The 8502-nt window shown below is 51.9% G+C and overlaps 1 non-coding gene across 1 annotated transcript; it reads left to right on the forward strand.

Moving 5' to 3' along the window:
* Window positions 1-4342: 4342 nt before the first annotated feature.
* On the forward strand, window positions 4343-4470 carry LOC116541176. Its single transcript, XR_004264737.1, has one exon. It is a non-coding gene; the product is annotated as a small nucleolar RNA SNORA40 (small nucleolar RNA).
* Window positions 4471-8502: the final 4032 nt, after the last annotated feature.

An 8502-nucleotide genomic window follows, 5' to 3' on the forward strand; every position in this document is an offset into this window, starting at 1 on the left:
GGGAGGGGCCCAGGGTCCAGGTCTTCGGATGATCTCCTGACCATGGGGCCAGTGTGTGGAGATGAGTTCGGGGGGCTAGAGCCAGGGGACAGCATTCCTTCCATCCCACAGGGCTTGGGGGCAGCTCTGGCCGGGGCAGGGCTTGGGGAGCTGCCACGCGTCTGTTTGGCCTCCTGGGGTTTGGGCTGGGCTCTTCCAGTTTTAGCACTTGGCATTTTTAGCTCTTGGCTTTCTGCCTTTTCCTCTGGGAGTTCCCCCAGCTTGCCCATTGCCCAAGTAGGGCTTGCTTCCCTGAGAGCTCAGCTCTAGGGTCCTTGGGAGGAATCACTAGAGTTGGGGGTGGCCTTCTTGGGCCTTCTACTCTCAAATGGAAAAATTCGATTTCCATTGGCCAGTCCCAAAAACTCATTTCGTAGTAGGCCCCAGTCTGCATTCCCCCTCCTGCCCCTATCTCTCATTCTTCAGCCTTACCTCCTTCAGCCACCCTTTGCCCAGTGCCCTCAGTCCAGCCTCTGGACTTGCCCTCTCTGGCCCTGTGCCTCTTCCAGGACTCCCCCATCTCCTGCTGTCTCCCCAGTTGTCTAGGCCCCAGCCTTTCCCCATTGCCTGGCACTCCCACCCGTCCCGGGGTGACAGGTGGTGGAGGTAGATGGGGTGGGTGGGTTGTAGGTGGTGGTGGGTCACATCACTCCCCAGCCTGACCACTTCTTTTGGCTTCTGGAAGGTCAGGGGCACATGCTCCTTTTGAGAGTGGCTCCCAGCCTCGTCTGGCTGGGCCCAAGGACACACACTGGACTGGCTGGCTGTTGCCATGGGAACCTCCCAGGGTTATCCTGATGCAAGAATGTCTCCTCATCCTGCCTTTTTCTGGGCCACTGATGTTCCTGGCCCTTTCACATGCTTGCAGCAGGCGTTTGGTAGGGACACTGCAGGTTGCAGGGTGGGGGTGTGAAGGGCTGTTGCCTAAATCAGACAGCAGGTTCTTCCCCTCCCCGACTCAGCTGCCCGAGCCACAGAAGCCCCTTGCTAACCACTTCAGCCTCTTGTCTGAGTTCCCCATCCCCCCTACCCCCAGGCCTCCCTTAAGGTCTTTGGTAACCTTTGGCTCCCAGGATAGGTGACTGCCCACTCCCAAATGGAGAACAACAGTGGACCCCTTCCCTGCTCAGCTGTTCTTCTGGCTGGGCCTGGTCCTGGCTCAGACGTTCCTGGGCCAGGTGGAGACCCAGCCCAGGTCTTTTCTAACCAGAGCTTTGGCCCGAACAAGATTCGAGGTCGGAAAACCCAGAGTGTCGGACCGCGGCCCACCTGTGGGCCTTGGGCAAGAGGCCTCTCCTTAAGGGCTCAGCTTTCTCATCATTGAAGTGGAGACCACAGATACTGCTCTCAGAGGCTGTGCGAGGATGAAATGAGTCAGTGTAAGATACATGAAACGGCTTTGCAAGCTACAGGGTACTGATAACAGTGCGGTTATTTTTATTTTACTTAAGCTCTAAGGGGGAAACTGGGAGCCTCTGGGAGCTACTGATATGGGAGGAAAGGGTGTTCATTCCCTGACCATGTGGCAGAAGCTGGCGGGAAAAGATGCTAACTAGCATTCAGTTCTCAACACTGTGCTAGGTGCTGTGGGGCCCCCAATCCTTGCCCCAAGGCTAATTGGATTAGCTGCACACAAAGCAGAATTTTAATAGTTCTCTCTTAATGGTGCCAGGAGCAGTCTGCCAACTGGGTGAAGAGGAAGGAGGGGGTGGCCTTTGAGTTGAATCTTGAAAGATAATAGGATTTCACAGATGGGAGAATGGGGAGGGCATTTCAGGCTGGGCAAAGGTGAGGCCTGAGGTGGAGGTATTACAGCCTATAGCCAGATTGTTCACAGAGGGGGCAAATTCTCCTGCAGGCAGCCTGCAGGTCTGAGGGGACATCTACTCTAGGAAATAGGAGGGATGCCACTAATCTTTGCTGTTCTCCTCACCCTCCACTTCCACTCCAGAGCAGGGCCGCTTTGCAGGAGTTCTCACCAGCATGGGGCACTTACCTTCGCTCAGCCCCAGGGGAGGCACCCAGCAGAGGGGAGGGACATCCATTGAGGTCATCACTGAGACCTTGTTCAAAGTCAAAGGGACAGGTCATCTGGCTGGAGCAGGATAGGCAGACACCTGAAGCCACAAGCTATGGAGAAGAAAGTGCTAGCTGGCTCCCTTTGGAAGGTGTGTCGCCCATGGGTCAAACAGGCTGGCCATCAATGCTTGCCTATCTGGAATGACAGGGGAGGCCAGCAAAGAAAGAGGCCCGCTGGGTGCTGTGGCTTATGCCTGTAATCCCAGCACTTTGGGAGGCTGAGATGGGAGGTTGGCTTGAGGGCAGGAGTTTGAGACCAGCCTGGGCAACATAGCAAGACCTTATCTATACTAAAAATTAAAAAAAAATTTAACTGAGCATGGTGGTACACACCTGTAGTCCCAGCTACTCGGCAGTCTGAGATTGGAGGATTGCTTGAACCCAGGAGATCGAGGCTGCAGTGAGCTTATGATCCACCACTTTACTTCCAGCCTGGGTGACAGAGTGAGACCCTATCTCAAAAAAAGAAAAGAAAAACAAGGTGACTGTCAAAGCACTTCTATACCTTCTATCTCACTGAGAAGTAGACTTTGAAGAATGTTAAAACCATCAGTATCTCTATTTAACAGATAAAGAAACTGAGATAGGGCGGGGCCTGTAATCTCAGCTCTGAGGTGGGTGGATCACAAGGTCAGGAGGTCGAGACCAGCCTGGCCAATATAGTGAAACCCCATCTCTACTAAAAACAAAAATTAGCCAGGCGTGGTAGCAGGCACCTGTAGTCCCAGCTGCTCGGGAGGCTGAGGCAGGGGAATCGCTTGAACCTGGGAGGCAAAGGTTGCAGTGAGCCGAGATCGCGCCACTGCACTCCAGCCTGGGAGACAGAGTGAGAGTGAGACTCAAAAAAAAAAAAAAAAATGAAGTAGATGTGACCTGTCCAGTGATGGAAAAAACAAACAAACAAAAAAAACCAGAGAGATTAAGTGACTTGCCTAAGTCACATCCTAGCTAGACAGTGACCGTGGAGGAAGCCTGGCCCTCGGTCTCTCTGAGGGCACCTCGCTTCTTCTCCAGCCCCAGCCAGCTCAACGTTAGTAGCACACTCCCAGCTCCCATTGGTGTTCCGTTGACTCCTCCCTGAGCCTCCGTCCTCCACCCCCACTTCAGCTGCCTGGGCTCCTGGCCCTGGAGGCTTTTCTTCTCTGGCCACCAGCTGCCACCTCATTGGCTCCAGCTAATGGGTAGGAGAAGGCCAGCACTGGAAGCGCCTTTTGCCAGCTTCAGTCCTGCCTCTTGTTGTTCAGAGGTGGAAACCGAGAGAAATGACTTGTCCAAGCTCACAAAGCTTGCTAGGGACACAGGGGAGACCAGAGCCCAGGGCTGCTGCCCCTAACTGAGAGTTCCCCTGTTCTTCCTCCCTGCCCTCTGCTCCCCTCCTCTCCAGGGCTCTGTGAGCTTGGCTCTGAGGAGCGGTCTGGAGGGGCTGCTTGCTACAAGTCAGGTTCTTCCTCCTGCTTTCCCTGAGCAGTACCCTCAGGTGTGGCTTTCTCTGCAGAGATGCCTGGTGGTGGCCACAGGGGGGCAGCAGCAGGCGGAACTGGAGGCTCTCCTTGCAGAAGAGTGGGACCGGAGGGAAGGAAGGGCCTCTAGGAGCTACCCCAGGAACCTGACCTGGGCATGGTGTTATCAGGTCTTCACTTTGAGGGTACACACAAAGGCCTATTGAGCCTCAGGGGTGAAATCATGGTCTGCCTCCTCTCCCCCATAGAGCCCCCCATTCATTTATGCATTAGTCATTTATGGGTCACTTACCCTGTCTCTGGTCCTCGGCCAGTACCAGTGGATATGTGAAAGCAGCCATGTGAAGCCGAGTACAGTGCTGTGGGGGAAGCACTGGAACGGATCGCCCGCTGTCTGCGGAGGCCAGGTCTGCACGTCCAGGAGGCTGCCTTGGCCTGGAAAACATCTGTCTTTGGAGCCAGACAGGCCCAGCTCCACCAGTTACAACTGACTTTGAAGCAAGTCTCTCAATCTCCTTTTTTGGTTAAATGAGAAGAGATTTGACATACAGTAAGCACTCAATAAATGTGAACTATTAACCATCTGGGGGGAGAGACATATGAGTAAATTGATAATTACAGTATAGAATGAGATACTGTGTTGTGGGTAAATACAGGGTGTATCAGCAGCATGGAAAATGGGTTTCTGATTCTGACTCGGGGGTGGAGAGGTCAGGGAAGACTCCCTGGAGGAGGCAGGACAAGATAGATGGTGAAATACAAACTGCACTTATGTATGTTTTTGTTTAACTTGTAGACAAAGACTTACGGACCCGTGCAAAAACTAAATCCTGTTTTACAACCCAGAACTCATTGTTCAGTATGAGTTTTGATACATATAAGAAGGGATGTTATGATACCTGAGACAGTTCACTGATGGGAGTGTTGACAGCCATAAAGATTGGTTCCAAGCCAGGCACAGTGGCTCAAGCTTGCAATCCCCACACCGAGGTGGGAGTATTGCTTGAAGCCAGGAGTTCAAGACCAGCCTGGGCAAGAAAGTAACAGACACCTCATCTCCACAAAAGTTTAAAAATTGGCTGGGTATTGGGGCATGTGCTTGTACTTACTGCTACTCAGGAAGAGGAGGCTGAGGCAAAAGGATCGGGCCTAGGAGTTGGAGGCTGCGCTGAGCTTTGATGGCAGCACTGTATTTCAGCCTGGGCTTTTAAGAACGTGATGTCTGGAGTTAAAGGTATTGGCATATTTCCACACATCTGTACTATTCTTCAGTGTGAACGCTTAGGAATGAATATGATTTGAGCTCATTCATGTTAGGAGAGGGTGTCAAACTGAGAACCAGGCAGATCCACCACCTAGAGTAAAAAGGACCCTAAAGCAAATTGGTTGAAGAAATTAGATCCCAAAGATTCTTGGTGAATTTTGAAGTCTTCATCAGTATATCCATATTAAAAGGAGAGGACAGAAGCCAAAATAAAAGCATTATGGGCTGCCAGGACAACTGGATTAAGCATCAGTTTTGTTAGAAAGGGCTAACTTCACTCCAGCTCTTTAGAGGATCTAAAGTGACCTTGACGGACAGTGGAAGAAATCACAGCATGAAATTCCTTGAATAAAAACTTATTGACTTAAAAGAAAAAAGGAACACAAGGAGTTCATTCCACACCATGACGATGGGAAGGGTGTCTCAGGCAAAGAGAATGCCATGAGGATGCATGGTTAGATCCATTTACAGCCAATAGCAGAGCGTCCTGCAAGTGTTAATTTATATCAGCCTTCTCTCTCCAATTGTTAAGCTCACACTCCATTTTTAAGCTGTCTTGTCCTTGCCCATCTCCTGTGAGAATGATGCTCTTTGAGAGCCAGTTCTGTTTTGTTCCCTGTTGTATCTCCAGTAATACGTGACTCATTTCATATTTTTAAGTATGCGTTGGGCTGAGTGCGGTGGCTCACGCCTGTAGTTCCAGCACTTTGGGAGGCTGAGGTAGGCAGATCATGAGGTCAGGAGTTCAAGACCAGGCTGATCAACATGGTGAAACTTCGTCTCTACTAAAAATACAAAAATTAGTTGGGGGTGGTGGTACGTGCCTGTAATCCCAGCTACTCAGGAGGCTGAGGCAGGAGAATTGCTTGAACACGGGATGTGGAGGTTTCAGTGAGCCGAGATCGCACCACTGCACTCCAGCCTGGGCGACAGAGCAAGACTCCATTTCAAAAAACAAAAACAAAAACAAAAACAAAAACAAAAACAAAAACGTGTGAATGAGTGAATAAACAAGTGAATCGACTTCTCTCCAGTCAGGTCCCCAAAGACTCTGCCTTCTCTTCTTTTTGCTTGTTGTGCTGTTTCCTTACAAGCGCCACCCCATTCCATCCCTCCCCCACCAGGCTGTTGCCTCCGGAGCGGCAGTCATCAAACACCTGAGGACTGATTCATAAACCACATTTATAGTTACCAGCACCAGCAGAGTGAGGACCTGGGTCAGCTGGGCAGTGATCATGGGAAGAAACACTAGACTCAGAAGCAGGGAATTGAAGCAAAAGCAATGGGTGGTGTCGCTGAGCCAGGGTGGATGGCATGTGGTTCCACTAGGGGACAGGCTGGCTTTGGGGGCTGACCTTGGTGCCCTGTGCTCAAGACTCCTCCACCTGGGCAGGGTGCCCCTTTTTTAGGTTCTGCAGAGCTGAACGAGCTGGTCCCCTGCCGGCTCAAAGTGCCTGCGTGTGTGAATGCAGTGAGCAGGCTTCCTTCAAAGAGGCCTAGATTTGACTTCCAAGCTGTCCTCTCCACCAGTAAGGTAGACCTTTAATTGCTCTGTCCCTCTGCGGAAGAGTGACTCTCAGGGTAGTTGTGCTCCGAGTTCTGGGGGCACCTCTGTTGTCTGAGGCCAGCACCATCTTCCTCAAGCATCATATTCCCGAACCTTCCATGAGGCTGTGGTGTCAGCCACCCCTGGCTTCCAGTTCGAGTCCCGTGGACTCTGGCCACTACCTTGCCCAGTCGCCTCTGCTCCTGTCAGACAGTCCTCTTCCCCGCCTCCTTCCTGCCTCACCCTCACCAGCGCCCAGCCTTCAGATAGTGCCTCACATCTGTGCATCGCTCTGCTGCTCACTTTTCCCCGGGTTGTGGAAGGCAGGCAGAGCACGTTATATAATGTAACCAGTTCCACCAGCTAGTGGACTTGCAGGGGAAGCACTACTTTGGGGAGTATTTGAGCCAGTGACCTTGAAGGGCTGGATGGATGAGCGTATGAATTTGTAGGTTGAACAGCTTCTGGTGACGACAAAACCCAGGTCGTGTCCATAAGGAGCTGGCCTCTGACGAGGAGAGCAGGGGAAAGGCTCTAAAAGCCAGGGCCAAGGGATTGAGCAGCGGGATGTTGGATGGGCTGGCCATGAGGACGGTGAAGTCACTGAAGATGACAGCAGGAACTGGGTGGAAAAGGAGACCGGGAGCCGGTGGCTGAGTGTCAGAAAATGAGAATGAGACTGGGTGCAGTGGCTCACACCTACAATCCCAGCACTTTTGGAGCCTGAGGCCGGAGGATTGCTTGAGCCCAGGATTTCGAGACTAGCCTGGTCAACCTAGTGAGGCCCCGTCTCTATATAAAAAAACAAAAGAGGGCCGGGCGCGGCGGCTCATGCCTGTAACCCCAACACTTTGGGAGGCCAAGGAGGGCAGATCACCAAGAGATCGAGACCTTCCTGGCCAATACAGTGAAACCCCACTTATACTAAAAATACAAAAATTAGCTGGGCGTGGTGGTGTGTGCCTGTAGTTCCAGCTACTTGGGAGGCTGAGGCAGGAGAATTGTTTGAACCCAGGAGGAGATGGAGGTTGCAGTGAGCCGAGATTGTGCCACTGCACTCCAGCCTGGCAACAGAGTGAGACTCTGTCTCAACAAAACAAAACAAATCAAAAGAAAATGAAAAGGAACCACCAGGATTGGTGGGCTGCCAGTACTGAGGAAAGCAGGAGGGTAGGCCAGGCAGGTGGCATGAGCCTTAGAGGAATCACAGTTTTCCAAGAGGCGGGATGAGCAGTAACGTGGAAATTGAATTTGGGAGGAAGGAAGGCCACAGACTCAAAGCAGATGCTGCGGGGTGAGGGCTGGGAGACAGAAGCCTCCAATTGAGACAGCGGTAAGGGACAGTGGAGTTCAGCTGACGCAGCAGGGAGGGGAACTGCTGAGACTAGGTTATGGGGGAAGTTTTTTTTTTGAGCCAGAGTCTTGCTCTGTTGCCCAGGCTGGAGTGCAGTGCAGTGGTGCAATCTCGGCTCACTGCAACTTGTGCCTCGTGGGTTCAAGTGATTCTCCTGCCTCAGTCTCCTGAATAGCTGGGATTACAGGCGCCTGCCACCATGCTCAGCTAATTTTTGCATTTTTAGCAGAGATGGGGTTTTACCATGTTGGCCAGGCTGGTCTTGGATTCCTGACCTCAGGTGATCTACCAGCCTCGGTCTCCCAAAGTGCTGGGATTACAGGCGTGAACTATTGCGCAGGGCCTGGAGGAGGTTTTCTGACTGCTCACTAGGCGTTCAGCAAGCTGGATCTTGAGGGGGAGGCGAGGCAAGGGGCATGCACTGGGTCAGGTAAGGAGACACTCCAGGAGTAAATTCTCACTCCTTCCCTGTGACTCAGGTAAAGTAGGAGATTTGCGCCTTCCGTGGAGGCCCAAATACGTGTTTATTGAAGATGAGCTGGAAAGTCTGATTCTGTGTTGAATGACAAAGTGCTAAGAATAAGCCCCTTGGCCGGGCGCTGTGGCTCACGCCTGTAATCCCAGCTCTTAGGGAGGCAGAGGCGGGAGGATAGCTTAAGCCCAGGAGTTCGAGACCTGCCTGGGCAATATAGCGAGACCCCGTTCTCCACAAAAAGGAAAAAAAACAAAAAGACAAAAAAAAAAAAAAAAAAAAAAAAAA

Source organism: Sapajus apella, unplaced genomic scaffold, assembly GCF_009761245.1.
Source record: "Sapajus apella isolate SASKATOON/1434 unplaced genomic scaffold, GSC_monkey_1.0 scaffold148, whole genome shotgun sequence".
In the NCBI taxonomy this organism is placed as follows: Eukaryota; Metazoa; Chordata; class Mammalia; order Primates; family Cebidae; genus Sapajus; species Sapajus apella.